The sequence below is a fragment of the Notamacropus eugenii genome, chromosome X (genome assembly GCF_028372415.1).
Source record: "Notamacropus eugenii isolate mMacEug1 chromosome X, mMacEug1.pri_v2, whole genome shotgun sequence".
Classification (NCBI taxonomy): domain Eukaryota; kingdom Metazoa; phylum Chordata; class Mammalia; order Diprotodontia; family Macropodidae; genus Notamacropus; species Notamacropus eugenii.
This window is the reverse complement of record NC_092879.1, coordinates 85,268,403-85,286,306: the sequence shown is the minus strand read 5'-3', so window position 1 is coordinate 85,286,306 and position 17,904 is coordinate 85,268,403. Positions and strand designations below refer to the sequence as shown.

Sequence of the window (17,904 nt, the reverse complement as noted above, 5' to 3'; positions counted from 1 at the left end):
AAGACACATTTTCAGTGTGAAAAGGAAGTTTCCATTTTGTCCTATTACAGCACAGCTATTCAGGAAAGAAGGAAAGAAATTGAAGGAGAAAATTCTCCTTTATGTGAAATGTTGAAACATTTATTCACATTCCCTGCCCAGGTGAGAAGCGCCTACTTTGGTGGCTTGGGGAAGGGGATCAGGGAGAACAAACCAAAACCCATTTCTGTTCTTCCAGGACAAGTCAGGAGAAGCAGGGAGGGGGATTGGGCTGTCCACAAGTGACCACAAAAAATGGTGGATGGAAATATAGCTGAAGGTTTGTTGTCATTTGTAGTATGGAGTGCTTTGGTGATTGGAGCTAAGTATGCTATTGGATGCTAGTGCTAATCAGAATGGTTACAGGCACCTTTGAATGATTTCATTTTTCAGTTTCATCTCCAGAAAAGTAGAATGCTGATCATCAGTAAAACGTATGCTTCTTGAAGGCAAGAGTGTTTCCTTTTCTGTTTTACCATTTTCTCTGGTACATAGTAGATACTTAATAAATTCTTGCTGAACTGAAGTGAATCTTTGGTCTTCAGAGTTCCTAGGGACTAAATTATTGTAGGAGAAAAAACCCCAAAGGATAGATTATAAATTTATAATATATGTGTATAGGAATGTATATGTGTGTATATTTGTGTGCGTACATGTATATATATATGCATATATGTATGTATATATATACATATACATGCATATGTATATATAAACAAAACCACATACATAACATTTGAGGGCAGAGATCAACCAGTAAAGATAGCCAGCATCTCTAGAACATGAGATGGTATATGACTTGCCCAGGGTTTCTGAGTCATTTTGTTTCCAAGACAGAATCTGAACTCAGGTCTTCCTGATCCTAGGCTAGCTGTCTATCCAGTATGCCATGCTATCATGTCTGGGCCTCAATTTCTGCCTCTCTATAGTGGGGGCAGGGTGATGGTAGTGGTTATATGGCTTCTGAGATCTCTTTGATAAAATATAAAGTTCTTTAGGGTAGGGCCTTTCATTTTTGACTTGATATTTATAGCACACTGCCTAGCACATAATAGGTGTGTTAAAAATGCTTGTCAATTGACCAATTGTTGATTCCAATTCAAAACGTATGGCCCTAGGGCTGGAGGTCTTAGTACAAGGCCAAAACGACTGGAAACAACACAAGCTGCACCTTCTCACTTTCAGATTTTATTCTACCTTTAGTTACACCTGGCTTAGTGAGTTTTAGGCCTTTCATGGAAGGATAAACCCACCCAGTCTTTTGGGGGGAACAATTTATCAGCCAATGGTGGAGGATAGGGTGGGGCGTGAGAATTTCAGGTGTGTTGAAAGTTCCCAGGATTGTTCATTATTTCTAGTTCTAACAAGTTTTCTCTTTGTGGTGCCCTCTACCCCCTACTCCCCATTTGTAGTGGTAATTAAATTATGTTGTTTATTTGAGCCTATTAAATACAGAACAATGTCAATTTAGAGTTGAAAGACTGTAGAAAAAGGAAGGGGTGGGAGAGGAAATACAAAGGAGAGCAGTTCTGAAGCCCTTAAGTCCCACCAAGATGTGAATCATTTAAAAGGGGTGTATACAGATGATTTTAAAATAACTGTCAAAATTCCTGCATTAAATTATTTCCAAACCTAGCCCCATGAAAGGCCAAGTTATTCTTCTGTTCTCCTAGGAAAGGGATGGGAATTGATGCATAGATGTAGGGGGAAAAAACCCAGGCTTCAGTACAGAATTCACAAGGGCATTTGGCCAGAGAGAGCAAACGAAATATTGTATGATTTCTGGATTATGACTTCCAGCTTTTGAATATTTTGGACGAGGTTTTTGGCCACAGCATAGCTATAGTCAAAGGCATCCATCTCATCCTGGAAAAGAGCTGGGTGGTTTCTGTTGCATCCTTAGGATAGCTACTCATAAGGTCCAAGAAAAAAATAAATTAAAAAAAAAAAAGGTTTTCAGGACCTGGTTTTAGTGGACAGAGTAAAAAGAAGTGACTTGCAAAAAAAGGTGAAAGATTACTGCAAATTACTGATATTCCAACAGGTCACAGCCTTGCATTTTCCTGTTTCTTTAAAAAATGGAGTACTCCTGGGCATGTTTGGAGCCAAATTCTTCAAAGCATGCTTCTAAGGTATATTTCATATTTATGCAATGAAAATTTAATAGACTTTTTAAGGCAAAGGGGCCAAAGATTCAGACAATTTGAATAGCATTTTCATGTGCTGGATTTTTGAATGTATCGTTATGGCTGTATATAGGAAACCTCAGCATCTTGAAGAAAAGACTGGCCCACATGCTTATGGATTTGAGAGTTTCCAATGATACTTGCTTTCCTGTAACTAAAGAAGAAGCCCCAAAGAGAGAAATCAGAAAAATTGTAAAAATGGTGTGGTAAGGGGAGGTGTGTGTGCATGGGCTATATACCATCTTATATCTACTTGGGCATGTTCTCTCTCTCTGTCTCTGTCTCTGTCTCTGTCTCTCTCACACTCACACACACAAACACACACAATCTTTGTCTCTCTCCCTTGCTCCCTTTATACATTAGCATTATACATTAACATTCCCTACAAATATGTCACTTGGCATGTTTTATACTTTTCAAAGTAATATTCTTAAAGGATACTAGTCGTATGGCATGAGATTGGTTGGCATGGGAACATGAAACTTACTGATGTTTCTCAATCCTGCTGATTGGTTCAAAGAAATATTTTGACACCCCGTTATTTGCATCTTGAAAACTTGGGACCACACAACAACAACAGAAACTCCTGTGGAAAGTCAATCCCACAGCACCAGGAGATGCAATCATTTATGCAGCTGTCATGAAAATTCATTCCATCCTTAGCCCTTGCTTTGAAATCTGGATCATTATGCTAGAAAAATCAGAATTAATGAAAGTACAAATAAAGAAATGGAGTTTAATCCTCCTGCACATAAAAAATATACTACATCAGGATTCATTTGAGGGCCAAATCTGTATTTCTCTATGAGTTTAATCTTCTCTATCATGAGTTCTAAAAACAGACTTAGCAGGAACAATTCCTTTCCCTTTACTTTTACCACTTTTTACTGCAGTTGCTTTATTGGAATTGGAATTTTAATATTTTAATAACCAGAATTTTCTTTCTTTTCTTTCTATTCTATTCTTCTCTTATTACTGGCATCTTTCAGAATCAGAAAGTTTGGGTATTTCTAATGAGAAAGGCACAAAGGCTTCTGGGACTTGGTGGTATTCCTTCATAGCTGATGATATGAGCATCCTAAGATTGGGACATTAGGGAATGGGGCCAATGTAGTCCAATTTGTGAGCTGCAGATGTAGTGGTATTTTAAGAGGAAAGAATTACATGCAGTTATCACATGTTAATTCTAATGCAAGTTTCTCAGGTTGCCTGAGTTCAAGACATTGAAGAAGGATGGGGAGTGGGAGAATACTGCCTGGCATTAAACCTACCTGACTAGCATAATTCCTTATGGAGCATGCTTTTTTGCCCCCCTGGGGGTAGGAGTCACTAAGGTTAGGAACATGAACAATAGTTATATATGCATACTGTACTGGAAAAATGGCTTTGCTTGGCATCAATCAGGAGGGTCTTGGTTCACATGTCGCCTCTGAATATAGCAAGTCCTAGGTTCTCTTATCAGGAGCTTGAAAGAACCTCAGAGGCAATCATCTTCATTTGACAGATGAAGAAACTGCAGTTCATACAAGTTTAGTGACTTGCTTAAGATCACACAGGTAGGGCCAGGATTCAAACTAATCCAGCAGATTCAAATCCAGACACCAAAACGCATCCCAAAGCCTAATGGAACATGAATTTTGGATTCTCCATCACTTTGGTTTATGTGCAACACACACTCCTTCTTGTTGTGGGGAATCCAAAATTCCCTAGTGATGGCCCTTATTTTGCTTCCGTTGTCTTGTAGCATTTAAGATTCTCCCTGGAAATTGCTTTTCTAGAACATCTTACTAGTCTAAAAACTCCTAGGTTTCCAAACTAGGAGCAGCTGAGTTTTTAGCACTCCCCAGTCAGCAATATATATATATTTTGCAACTTAGCAGATGTGCTGGAGCAAAATTAGTTCTCTGTCGCCTTTAGCCACACAGGTGCTTGATCTGTCAGCTGCCCAAATTCCTTCTTAACTGGGAGACGCCTCAGAAAAAAAAAAAATGACACGTATTGTAAATCACTCCTCTCAAGTGAGTTCCTCCATGTAAATCACTCATCATTATTTTAATAGCAATAGAATTGCCACCACGAGGACCCAAGGAAATATGAGGCAAATAGTTTGGTAACAGTGAGAAGTATAAAACTGCTGCTTTGGTATAGGCCTACATAAGCACATACAGTTCGGAGTCATTCGCCAGGAAACCAGTTTCAACCTTGGCTCAGAAGCCTCCTTTAAATGTTCCGGATGTCGATTTCTGAAAGGGACACAGGCTCTTGCAGAAAAGTTTCTGAAGAACTCTCCTAGCCAGTCAATTTCTCAGTTGCAGGTTTCTAAGCCTCAGGGCAATTCAGTTGCTGGTCTGGGAGTAAACTAATTAAGCTTGCCTGCAAAGTGATTTAAATAAATTATGCCCAGAGTTAGAAAAGGAGAGGAGGTTCTTTTTCTGAGTCAAGTAGAAAGTTACTTTCTTGTGAACAGAAAAATCTTGGTCATAGAGAACTTACTGGAGAAGTAGTGCTTAAATTTGCTGTTTCTCTTCAGATTCTTGCCACATAGACACAAAGAAAGAGGAGACCTAGGGAATGGAGCTGAAGCCTTTGTGAATGGGAATTGTGGCATGTTTTGGCCCAGCTCTGTGATTCCATTGCCATGGGGATGTCTTGGTATGGAAACTCTCTACTCTCCACCAGTACAAATGCAGCCTGAGATCAGCAACTGGCCTTAAATTGGTAGTTGTGTGAGGACTGTGTCTTAGGTTCTAAATTGTTTTTTTTTTTAAGTTGCTCTTCAAATTTAAAATGCTTGAAATTATTTTTCAGTTGTTTTATTAGAAAGCTGTATTTTAAAATTTTTAAAGAGGAAGAAAGTGCCCTCACCTCTCTTAATAAGTATTGTATTTTCGAGAAAGGCAGTAGATAGAGGCTTGGAGTCAGGAAGACCTAGGCTGAAACCCTGCCTCTGACACATCACTTCCCTAGACAAATCACTTCCCTTGAGCCTCAGGCCAGTTCTCTAGAACTGATCTGCCAAACTGAAGAGGAGACAACATTGGTAAAGGGCATTTCTCAAACTGAGGATATCCAAGATCCCTGGTATATTTTAGAACTTGTGTCAATACCAACTGGTGGCAGTGTACCCAAACTGGAGATTCTGATCATTTCAAGATTTGAATAAACCTCTTGTAAAATTGTAATCCCAAACGCCTGAGTTAATAGATTAGAACAAAAATCCCTGAGTTATATTCACTGTGGGTAGGCATGTAGGAAATTAGGTTGTAAAGGAGGATGACCTATGTTTTTTTTTTCTCTTCTCTGAGTCTCATGTTAAGATATCGAAAAAATATATCTTTACCATTGAATCCTAGGACAAGTACATATGAGGTTAGTATTATATAATACCAGGACAATAAGCTAGTATATATCTTCCTTGACATGATTTGACAGGTGAGAATAAAGAAAAGTCTCACCTTACGACTGAAAAAGCTGTGCTTAAGAAGAAACTGTGTAGCTTAGAGCTAAGAGGATTATTAATTCTCATTCTGGTAGTACTTAGGTCTACAGAAGAGGCAGCCTGTTGACATATTTGGAGTTTGTAAGTTAATGTGAAATTGTCACGACATTTATATCCAAGAGCATTACGTGCACTTCTACTCAAGTAGTGAAAGGGGGAAAAATAAAGTTATTAAAAAATCCTTTTACTAGTGGACATTCACCAAGGCATTTTTGCTTAAAAGGGTCCTTTGTCTGATTTTCTTGGTATATATGTTTAAGAAATGCAAAGCTTCCAGTATTATAATATGTGGATTTTGGCAGGGAAGAGTGGTTATGCAGCTGGTTAGAAAGTTGGTTTAATGTTAGCCTTCCTGCTCTCTGTCTGCCGTCTGTGGTCCAAGGTTAGGAAATGCACTAGTCCAAACTCATTCATTTTTCAGGCAGTTTATACACTTCTCATGCATGCCATTCGAATTTATGAATCTAGCCTCTGGAACACCATGTCTCACATGTGGGTCCCAAGAAAAAGCTACAGCATCTCTGAGGCACCCTGTGCCACTCAGAACCACAGCATGCAAGCCCCCACTGATGTATTTACTTTTACCAGCCAAGCAGAGGATACAGTTCAAACAAAAGACATTTAATCAAATAATGCACCAGGGGGTTACACTCTTCCACAAGTTCCCATTCTACCCAAAGGGAAGAACACACATGCAGAGAAGATTTGTGACTGTGAAAAATAAAAAAGCACATATATGTGCTTGAGGAGCCTGCATTAAAGGGCATTTACTAGAAACCCATGTTGCCAGGGCACACACATTGCTAGGGCAGCTTATACATGTGGAGCATTTAACAGTCTGACTATTCCCCTTTTCTTTGGATTTTTGTGATACTGCTCTATCATGGTTCTTTTCTTACCTGTCTAACCATTTCTTTTCAGTTTCTTTTGAAAAATTATTATCCATGTTTTACTCTCTGGGTTGAGGTACCTCAGGGTTCTGTGTCTGAGTATCTTCTTGTCACTCTCATAGATCTTAATAGCTCCCAAGGGTTCAATGATTCCCAGAGGTCTATATTTAGCTGTAGTCACTCCCCCAAATCCAATCATACATCTTCAACTGTATCCTGGATAGTTCCACCTGGATGTCCCATAGGCATCTGACACTTGATATATCCAAAACACAATGTCTTCTCTTTTCCCATGAAGCAACATGTCCTCCTACTTTTCCTATTTCTATCCACAACACTACCTTTCTTGCATTCACCTAGGTTTTCAAGCTATGCATCATCCTCCACTTTTTCTCTCCTTCACTGATTACATCTCTAAGTTGGTCATGTCTTAGTCTGTACCTCCACAGCTACTGTTCCATCCATTCTTTCTCTTAACTAGCAGCACAAGCACCTTAAGTCAGGTGCTCATCATCTCTAGACTGTTTCAGTAGTCTCCTGATTGGTCTCTCTACATCTACCCTGTTATCTTCAATAATCCATCTTCCCCATAGATTCCAAATTTAAGGGCCCTGTGTGTAGTGCATTCTATTTCTAAAATTTTATTGGTATATTTTATTTTTATGTCATCTTGATTTCTGAATATAACCATCTCTTCTCTCCTCTTCAAATAGCCATCCTTAGTAATAAAGAATAAAAAAGAGAGGTAGAAGAAAGCAGTTCATTAAAATAGATCAACCAAGTTGGTTAATATATACAAAGTTCCACATATATAGTCTCCCCCCTCTAAAAAGAAGGCAAGGAGGAACATTTTTTCACAGCTATGTTTCAACATAATGATTTCTGGTTTTCAGTTCCATTTTTTTGTTTCTTCCATTTATATTCTTGTAGATACCATGCATATTGGTTTTCTGATGTTACTTGTTTCATTATACATCATAAGATCCTTTATCTAGAACTGAAAAGGACCTCCAAGGCCATCTAGCCAAACCCTCTATACAGATGAGAAAACTGAGTCTAAGGGACTGTAAGGGATTTGCCTAAGGTCACAAAAGTGGAAAGTAGCAGAGGTTGTGTTGGAATCTAGGGCTCCTAACTCCAGAGCTGGTGTTTTTCCTCCACTTTAATCCTTGTCTGTATGCATGCTACATTTTCCCAGTAGAATGCAAGCTTTGGGAGGCCAAAGACTATTTCACAATGGGGCAGGCCTAGCACAGTGCCTTATACACAGTAGGTACTTAATAGATGCTTGTTAAATTGAATTATCAACCCAGTTTAAAAAAAAAGTCAGATCTTGACGTTTCTGTAGTGTCTTGGTTGCATCCCTTTATAAACATTCAAGCATAATTTTAATTTTACTGAGTTGCCAAATCTGTAATATTTCAGTTTGTGTTCTCCTGTTTTTAAATAAGAAAAAAATGCTAACAATTAAAGTGTCATGCAACAAATACAAAATGTGTTTTTCCCCAAAAATTCTTTTTTTCTGAAAATTTTTTTAGTATTTTTTTTTAATATTAGAGATACAGGCATTTGTAGTAGAGGTACATAGAAATAATGACTAGGGAACAAGTTCCTACCCTGATGAGAGATTATTTTCCCTGTCTGTACCCCCCCACTTCCCCCCCCCCCCACTTTCATAAAGTTCTTCAGTAGACTGTGGAACAATTTTGTGTGCTTCATTTAGGAAAGCAGGAAAGGGTTGTGGCAGGATGGGATGGTCACAGCTGTGTGCCTAGGAGAATATTTGAGACTAGCAGACCTCCCTCCCTCCCTCCCTCCCTCCCTCCCTGACAGCTTTCAGCAGTGTTCATTTTTATTGCCTAAGAATTTTCCAAGCTTTTCCCCTCACTGCTATTAATATTATGATTATGTTAAGTTTAGGTGGGGATCCATGTCGAACACTTGATGCTGGTTTTAAAGGCCATGCCAACAAGTGAATAAATTTAAGAAGTGAAATTTGACAGTCCTGGATGCCATGAGGCCAGATTGTTTAGACAGGCAGGGAGCTTTTTATTATCGTATTTTTAGTGGTAGTCTATTTCTTTGGAATACTATGATTAGTGCCTTTTCAGCTATTTTAATCATTTTATCTAGGGGAAGGGAAGGGTTATTCCCTTTTTATTAAATGCTTATTGTCTCATTAGACTGTCACCACAACCTTGGGAGGGAGGTGCTATTATGAGCTCCATTTTACAAATGGGGAAACTGAGGTAAGCAGAGGCGAAGTGACTTGCCTTGGATCTGAGGCTAGATTTAAAGGCAGTCTCCCCGACTTCACATTCAGAGGTCAATCCACGGCACCCTCTGATCCCAGAAGGTAGCAAGGGCCTTGCAGAGGGAATGAGGTTTGGCTTAAGGACGTCCTGCCTCTTCTGTTCTGGCCAATGACAGCCCGGGAGGAAGTGGGTGGGAGGGGCTTCTGCAAGCCAAGGAGTAAGGGGGCGGGGTTGCTCTGTCCCACGTGAAGTGGTGGAGGTGTGTGGCAGCGAGCCGGGTAAGGAGAGGGAGCAGCCTTGGGGGGCCCGGCTGCGTGTGTTCCCTGGCCTGCTACCTGGCAGCCCTAGGGAGACTTTGGGGTGCTCCCTCCCACCCCGGAGATTGCTGAAGCTCAGTAACCCCCAGCAGGTTCATTTTGAATGGGGTGGGGGAGGTGGAGGCAGCCCTGAGGCGGTGGGGGTTAGCCTTCCCACCTGTTTCCGCACTCTCAGGGCACACCCACACTCTTCCACACCCAGAGCCCCACATCCGGGTTTACTGGGGGAAAAAGACCCGTTATGGGGGCGTCTTCTCTGCCTCCAGACTTTACCCTTGGGGTCATGCTTCAGACCCATGCCAGTTTCGGAGGGCTCTTAGAAGTCAAGTTCATTTCCGTGGCCAGAGGCTCTTAGCTGCCTTCTCTGACTGACTGCGCGAACCCTCCTCCTAGTTCCCCAGTGAATATGGTGTCTCTTATTTGTGAGGCAGAAGGGAATTAAGACCGCACTTTAGCAAGGAAGTTATGAAAGGCTTTCAACCCCCTTACAATTTTTCAAATTTAATTTTCTTTCGTTTGACAAGGTAATATTTTCCCCCTCCTACTCTCCCTTCATTGTAAAACAACAATGAAAATAAAATGCATTGAAAGCCATTTTTCTTTTTAAAAAAGCAACAGGTTTTTTTTAAATTAACAAATCTTTTTTCTCCTTCCCACCTCCCCCAGTCGTTGGAAAGAAAAACAAAATCCCAGAAACAAGTACACATAGTCAAGCAAAACAAATTACTGTATTTGCCATATCTGAAAATGTATGTCTCTTTCTTCATCTCTAATTTATCTCCTCACTGTCAGGTGGTAGGTAGCATGTTTTCATCATAGGTCCTTTTTAGGTATATAATACTATTGTATTCCATTTTTGTACCATAGTATGTTTGGTCATTTTCCAGTTGTTTTTTTCTACATCAAGAAGAATTGCTCTAAATTCTGTGTTTTTTGCATATGTGATTTTTTTTTCTATACATGGATTCTCTTCCTTCTCCCCTTTTTTCTCCTCTTTTCCCCCAAGTAGCATAAGTGTGCTGACATTTTTTGCACATTTCCAATTTGCTTTCTAATATGACTGGACCATTTCACTGCTCTACCAGTAGCGCATTAGTATACTTTTTTTTTTTTTTTACCACAACTTCTCCAATGTTTTTCATTGTTTTTTGGTCAACTTTGGTCATTTTAATTTTCTTTTTTTCTAGTTATTAGATATTTGGAGCATTTTTTCATATGACTATTGATAGTTTGCATTTTGTCTTTTGAAAACTGCCTTTGACCATGTATCCGTTGAGGACATCCCCTCAAAATTGGGGGGAAAATTTCTAAGTGCCTATAAGACAGTCTAAAAGAATTATTACCACTAAACCCTCAGAAAAGGGATTGATTTGGGGTCTTTTATCCTATAGGCTTTAAGTTACTCTAAGAGCCTCTTTCCTTTACCAGTACCTTATTGGGAAATAATTCCAACTCTTCTGCCCTCCCGAACACCATCTGGAAGATAGCTGTACAACCTTACACAGCACTCTCTAGATTTGGCTTTTCTATGCAGGAATAACAAAACTGACATAAAATAGGACTCATGGTCCCCGAGGTCTTTACCTAAACCTTTTTGTTTTTCATTCATTCTAGTTAAGGCCAGAGGAGGAAAAGCATATTAAGAACTAAGAAGGCCCAGGAAAGGAGGTGGCAGGAAAAGTGAACCATGAAGGATTCAAAGAGACAGAGGTAAAATGGGAACGTCTGCAAACCTACAGGATGACAGGTGATGTGATGTCGATTTGGGGGAGCAGCTAGCAATTCTTTTTGATTGCAATGTAGAGTCTGTGAGGAGAAATAACATGCAATAAATACAGAAAGGCAAGTGGAAACCACATGGAGAGGGCTTTGGCCAGGTTAAGGAGTCTGTATTTTATTCTAAAAGCAATGAAAGATGGGTAATATTAATATGTGGTTTTCTAAGCCAGTGTGAAGCCCCAGACTAAGTATGGTTTAGTGATCCCCGTTTCTATTTCAGTTGGACTCCACCGTTGCAGAGTTTCAATTAGCAAGACTTGACAAATAATTCAGTATGGAGAGTGCAGGACAGGGAGGAGTGGAGGTGACCTCTCACGTTGTGTATAAGCCTAGATGATTGGAAGGATACTGGTGCCCTCAACTGAAGTGGGCAAGCTTGGTGGAGGGTAGAGTTCTCTTTTGGTCATCAGAGTTTGAGGTGCCTACGGAACATCCAGGTGCTGATGTTGAGCAGGTATTTGGTAAAGGTAGACTGTTAGTGTTATCCTGTGTATGTTTAATGGGCAGTGCTTGGTTAATGATCCCATCAGAGTTTGATCAGGCAGGTAAGAGAAAGCTGTGGCATAATAGGCAGTAGATGAGACAGTATCCTTCAAGGAGAAAGCTTGGTCACCAGTGTCAAAAGCAGCAGAGATATCAAGACTTTGCAGTTAAGAAATCATTAGTAAAATTGGAAAGAGTAATTTCTTTTTCTTTTTGTTAATTAAACTCTAAATTTATTAAATGTCATATGTGAGCTCTATGTTGGCAATTGGATAATATGTTTCATTTATTAGTGATGGAAGAATCAGAAAAAAAATAGTTTAGAGAGCAAGAGCTAGAAGAGACCTATGTAATCCAACTGCTTCATTGTACATATATGGAAATTGAGAAAGAGAAGTTAATTCAAATATCTACAGATCATGATGAATGTGCAGTTTGAACCCATTTGCTCTGATTCCAGAGCCAAAAGTCTTTGGAAGTGGGCCAGAACATTCAGTTCAGCATTTATTAGGTACCCGCTGTGTGATATTCTACCACTTACTCTCCTGCCAGTCAGGCAAGATTCAGGGGGGCAAAAAGTGAATAGGAAATGGAAACGGAGATTGAGTATAAAGACAGAGAGTGTGCTTCTCTGTGTTTTGATTTTTAAAATTCATTATTAATCTATTTTAGCATTCTTTACAAACGTTTTTGAGTTTCAAATTCTCTTTCTCTCTAGCTCCTCCTCTACCCTTTAAGAAAGCAAGCAATATGATAAGAATTACACATGTGAAATCATGCAAAAAAGTATTTCCATATTAACTGTGTCACAGAAAGGCAAGAAAAATAAAGAAGGTGAAAAAATTATACTTTAATTTTCCCTGAGAGTTCATCAGTTCTCTCTTTGGAGGTAGATGGCATTTTTTATCACAAGTTCTTCCAAACTGTCTTGGACCATTATATCAATTAGAGTAACATATCATCTTCTCATATAGAAATGTAGACAGTTTAGTCTTATTGAACCCCTTATAATTTCTTTTTTATGTTTATCATTTTATGCTTCTCTTGAATCTTGTGCTTGAAAGTCAGATTTTCTCTTCAGCTCTGGTCTTTTCATCAAGAATACTTGAAAGTCCTCTATTTTACCCCTTAAAGGATTATATTCAGTTTTTCTTGGTAGGTTATTCTTGGTTGTAAACATAACTCTTTTGTTTTCTGGAATATTCCATTCCTAGTTTTCTACTCCTTTAACATAGCAGCTGTCAAATCTTGCATGTGTGTGACTGTGTCTTCAAAATACTTGAATTGTTTCTTTCTGGCTGCTTGAAATATTTTCTCTTTGACCTGAGAACTCTGGACTTTGGTTATACTATTCCTGGGAGTTTTCATTTTGGGGACTCGGGGGACTCAGGTGCTGATGGGTGATTTCTTTCAATTTCTGTTTTACTCTGTGGTTTTAAGGTATATAGGAATTAGTTTTCCTTGATAATTTCTTGAAATATGATGTCTAGGCTCCTTATTTGATTATTGATTTCTGGTAGCTCAATAATTCTTAAATTATCTCCCCTTGGCATATTTTCTAGGTCAGTTGTGTTTCAAATAAGATATCTTACCTTTTCTTCTATTTTCTTCATTCTTTTGACTTTATGTTATTTTTTTCTTGATGTCTCATGGAGTCATTAGCTTCTACTTGCCCAAGTCTAATTTTAAGGAATTATTTTCTTCATTGAACTTTTGTACTTCTTTTTCCTTCTGGCCAATTCTGTTTTTTTAAGGAGTTCTTTTCTTTGGTGACGTTTTTGCCTCTTTTACCATTAGAATGAGTCTACTTTTATTTTCTTCAGTATTTTTGTACCAAGTTATTAATTCTCTTTTCATAATTTTCTTGTATTGTTCTCATTTCTTTTCCCATTTTTCCTCTCCCACTCTCATCTCTTTCTTTAACCTTTCCAGGAATTCTTGTTGGGTTTGTGTTCAATTTACATTTTTCTTTGAGGTTTTGTTTGTAGCTATTTTCAAATTGTTGTCTTCTCCTGAGTTTATGTCTTGATCTTGTTTGTCACTGTAGTAGCTTTTATGTCAGGTTCTTTATGGTTTTTGTTGTGTTTGCTCATATTTCTAGCATATTTCTTTTGATTTTGTGTTAAAATGGACTCTGCTCACCTCGGGGTGGGAAGACATTGTCACAAACTTCAAGCTTTTTATGCCACTATTTTCAGAGCTAGTTCCAAGGATCTGTAAGTTTTTGGTGCTCCGAAGGTAGTGTGATCCTCTGAGAGGGGTGGTCACTGCTATCCTTGGTCACTCACCAAGGGCTCCTGTTCCCCTGCAGTTGCAAGCCCTAGTGCTCTTCTCTGCCTTGTGAATTGGCCAAAAACGCTTTTTTCCACCCTAGAACTGCTATTCATAATTGCGTTTGGACAGTGGAGTTGCCAAATAGCACCAGGTCCTGACCCTGTGTCACTTCAGATTCCCCTGTAATCTCTTTCTGACTTTGTACAATCCCCTTCCTGTCTCTGGACTGAGAGCTCTCCATTCTACTGCTGCCACTTTCAATACCCCCAGCTGGAATTTCTGCCGTGTTTGCTCTGGGATGGCTTCAACTCCATTGTCACACAGCTCTCCTGCTGACCTCCCCTCTACCTTTTGCTGGCTGTGCTGCTCTAGAATTTGATTTGATGCATTATTTAAAAGTTGTTTGAAAGGGAATGTTGGGAGAGTTCACCTGGGTTGCTGCCTCTCTACTCTGCCATCTTGGCTTCACAGACAGAGTAGTTTCATTTGAGCCATATTGTCAAGAGTTTTAAATGCCAAGGTAAGGAGTTTGAATTTTGGATTTTATCCTGGATGCAATTGGGAACCAGGGGAGGTGGTTGAGCAGGGAACTGACATGGTCAAATGTACTTTAGGAAGATCCTTCTTCCCTAATCTCTTACCTATGTTTTCTCTTTCATTTTTGACCTCTAGTTGCCTTGCTACTTGAATTTTCCATCTGTTTAGAAAGCCCCAGCGACCAGCACTGGCATTCCTGAAGGGAGACAGATGGAAATATTCATCACTGAGCAAAGATACCTACAGTCAGAAGGACAGAGTATCCCTGAGCTCAAGCTACATGGTAGGCTCTCTCTCGGGGCTTCATTTGCTACTGTGTCTATATCCAGTGATTTTTCTGCTTGTCATCCCTACCTCTTTCCACCTCTCTCCATATACTGAATCCCAGTCCTATGTGTGTTGATAGACCTGCCTGATTCCCTCATCTCAGCTTTAAAATCAGATGTTGCTCCTTAAATGCCCTCACTGCTACAGTGTCAGGAAGAAGGATGGAGAAAGAGACACACAGGGATGCCTGACCGAGGTCTCTTCCCCAGTCATGGTCCCTGAAAACATATTTATTCTAAATCTGACACAAATCACTTACTGTTGACAAACAGCTAGAAAATAACCTGAAGATCAGGTCTCTCATAAATGTTTTTATAACTTAGAGGAACAAACACTTTCTGTACCATTTTTGGGTACTACTTTTGGGAAACTTTTCTGAGACTTACTCTACCCTACTTCTGCCAGATTCATATAGTATGACAGTGAAATTATTCCATTCTATGTTCTTCCTGATTCAGTCCTCAGTGAGGCTGACCCCATATCTGGTCTTGGGTACCTACAATGAATGCCTCTTGGGGTTGTGACCTCTGTCCCTGGCAGGTCTAAGAACACGCTTCACTTAATTCAGCCCTGGGGTGGGAGGGCAGGCCCTGAGAGTGGCAGGGGCCGAGGATGGGGCCATTAGTAAGAACTCCCTTGGAAACAGTGGCAAAAATGCAAAAGAACATTTCCTTTTCCTTGTTACCCTTTGAGGAAAGGAGCGGGAAGGCAATATTCAGTGAACATGGGAAATATTCCCACATTCTGTGTTTCCAGGGGAAAAGGAAAGACTGGAGGAAGGACTTGATGGTAGCATATTAGCATTAGGTTTTTACAGAATCATTTATTTCTCTTTAATTTGTTTGTTCCTGCCATGGCTCTGTGAAGCTGAGAGGGAGAAGAGAAGGCAGAATGACTTAGAGGGGCAATTAATGAACTTTATAATGATTAAAATATATAAAATGGAAAATTTCCTCCAGTTACACAACAACAGCAGCTATTTTGCTGTGCACAGGTTGCTGAGTGTCTAGGTAAAAAGCAAAGAAGATGAGGGAGAGAGACAGGAGAAGAGAGAGACAGACAAACACACAGACATAGAGAATACATCTAACATCACTCTCTGTTTCTAATCTAGGATGAAGAAAAATCTTGAGATCCAACTGAAGACACCATGACTTTTAAAGACCAGTATGCCCAGGGCAGAGGACTCAACAAGTGCCCCACATGCCCCAATTTTCCCCCATGCCAGCTCTGTACGAGATGATCTCCAAACAAGAGTCAATCCAACTTGTAATTTCCCAGGTTCTTGTAGTCTCTCTGTCCTTATAATAATAAGAAATATCTTACATTATGTGAGTTTATAATAGCTAGCATTTTATAGCACTTGCACTGGTTTACAAGGTGCTTTACAAGTGTGATCTCATTTCAATGCTCACAACAGCCCTAGGAGTTAGGTACCTTTATTGTTATTTTATGGTTGAGCAGACTGAGGTGGACACAGGTCAAGTGACTTGCCCAGAGTCACACAGCTAGTAAGTGTGTAAGGCTGAATTTGAACTGAGTTCTGTCACTCTATCTACTCCTCACCTGGCTGCTCTGGACTCTCGTACATTTGCAGTTCTGTAGCTCAAAGAGTTCTTAATTAATAAAGGCAGTAAGGTGCAGAGTCTTATTATAAGCATTACTGCTCTGTTGTCTTCCCTCCACATCTGTGTAAGAAGGGTGTCCCACACTCCTTCACCCAGTGCATAGATATGAGGGACTAGAGCAGAATGGTGACCTAGTGAGTGATTTGGCGATGGACCATATAACCGAGGCATGGCACACATTGCTAGAAGAACTCACCCACAGCATGGCTGCAGTCATGATCTCCCCGTTACTACTGATTAACTTTGCCAGACTAACGATTTGTCCTAGGAACTTAGCCCTGCAGAGAACTGTAGAATAGCCCTGGTGACTGGTGCTTCCAGAGGCTTTGAGAGATCCAGAAAGCATGGTAGAGAGTCATGAGCTTTGGGCAATTAGCAGTTACCATTTAATCAAGCTCTTTAATTGGAACCCCAAGCTTTAGAATATTTGCTCTCACTAGCACACCAACGTACCCTGACATTTTATTTTTCTCTTCAGTATATCAAGTCAGCGATGACAGGCAGACATTTCTACATGAAGAGAATTCATTCAGCATATTACTTGCTGTCTCTTCTTTGTCCTGCTAAGAAGCATATAACCTCTTCATTTCCTGCCTAGGTATGTATGTGCATGTGCCTTCACATTCAGCCTTCAGATTTCAGCACATTTCTAACCCACGCAATATGTTTCAAGTTGCAGCTTCTGACGGCTTGTCATTCTGTTGGGAAAGAATTAGACCTCAGGTTACCTTTTGTAATCTTTTCTTTGCTGCTTCCTTAAATAAGGTCCATTAAAAATCCTCCCCATGCATGTTTATCTGTTTTCTGTCTCAGGTGTAGATGCTACCTCCTTATGGTACTTGGGGTAACCTCTAGCTTCAGTGGCTCCTTTGAGTTAGGACCCTCCACGCAGTGTATTTCCACATTGGATTCCTAGTTTAGAGATGTAATTGGGAGGTAAGGGGCTTAAATAAAGCCGAGGCCTCTTTCTCTGGCAAAAGGCAAGTTATGCCAAAATGGAGTGCTTAGGGTTATTTGGGTCACTGAAAGCAAAATGTATTTGGTAATTGGTTAGCCCTGGAAGAAGCCTGGTGGAGTACAAATGGCACTGGATCTGGGGGTCAGAGGACCTGGGTTCAAATTGTGTCTTTGTGTCTTATTAATCTTAATGAATGGATTTAATAGCATTTATGAAGCATGATGAGTCCAGCACTGTGTTGAGTAAGAACTGGGGCTGGGGCGGAGCCAAGATGGTGGAGTGAAAGCAACGACTCACCTAAGCTCCTGGACAAACTCCTCTGGATATCTCTGAAAGGAGAATCTGACCAAACTTTGGAGGTGTGGAATCCAGTGGGTGACAGACTTTGACAGATTCGGAGCCCAGGTTAGACTGGAAGGTCCACGGGAAGGATCTGTCCCGCGGGGGTAAGCCCCCAGCGCACAGCACAGCGCGGTCAGCGCAGCAGGGCGGAAGGGACCTGAGAAGCCCAAGAGTGGCAGGCAAAACCAGCGGAGCAGGAGACAAGCCAAACCGAGCTGGTGAGAGCCGCTGAGTGCCAGATATCAGCGCAGCAGCCCTTGAAACCTTCAGCCTGAAGACTAAACTTCGGTAAGTCACCTACTTGAACTTCCGGGAGCTAGGATGGCGGAGTGATCAGTAAATGCTCTCTCCTCCCCCCTGATGACCGTGAAAGAACCATAAAATATTTCCCCAGATAAATCCTGGATCAGC

General features: G+C 40.3%; 1 long non-coding RNA gene across 1 annotated transcript; it reads left to right on the top strand.

The window, feature by feature from the left end:
• The first annotated feature begins 9,081 nt into the window (after positions 1-9,081).
• LOC140515228 (uncharacterized) lies at positions 9,082-16,981 on the top strand. Its single transcript, XR_011970905.1, has 5 exons — positions 9,082-9,126; positions 10,780-10,875; positions 14,374-14,521; positions 15,680-15,846; positions 16,672-16,981. It is a non-coding gene; the product is annotated as an uncharacterized lncRNA (long non-coding RNA).
• Positions 16,982-17,904: the final 923 nt, after the last annotated feature.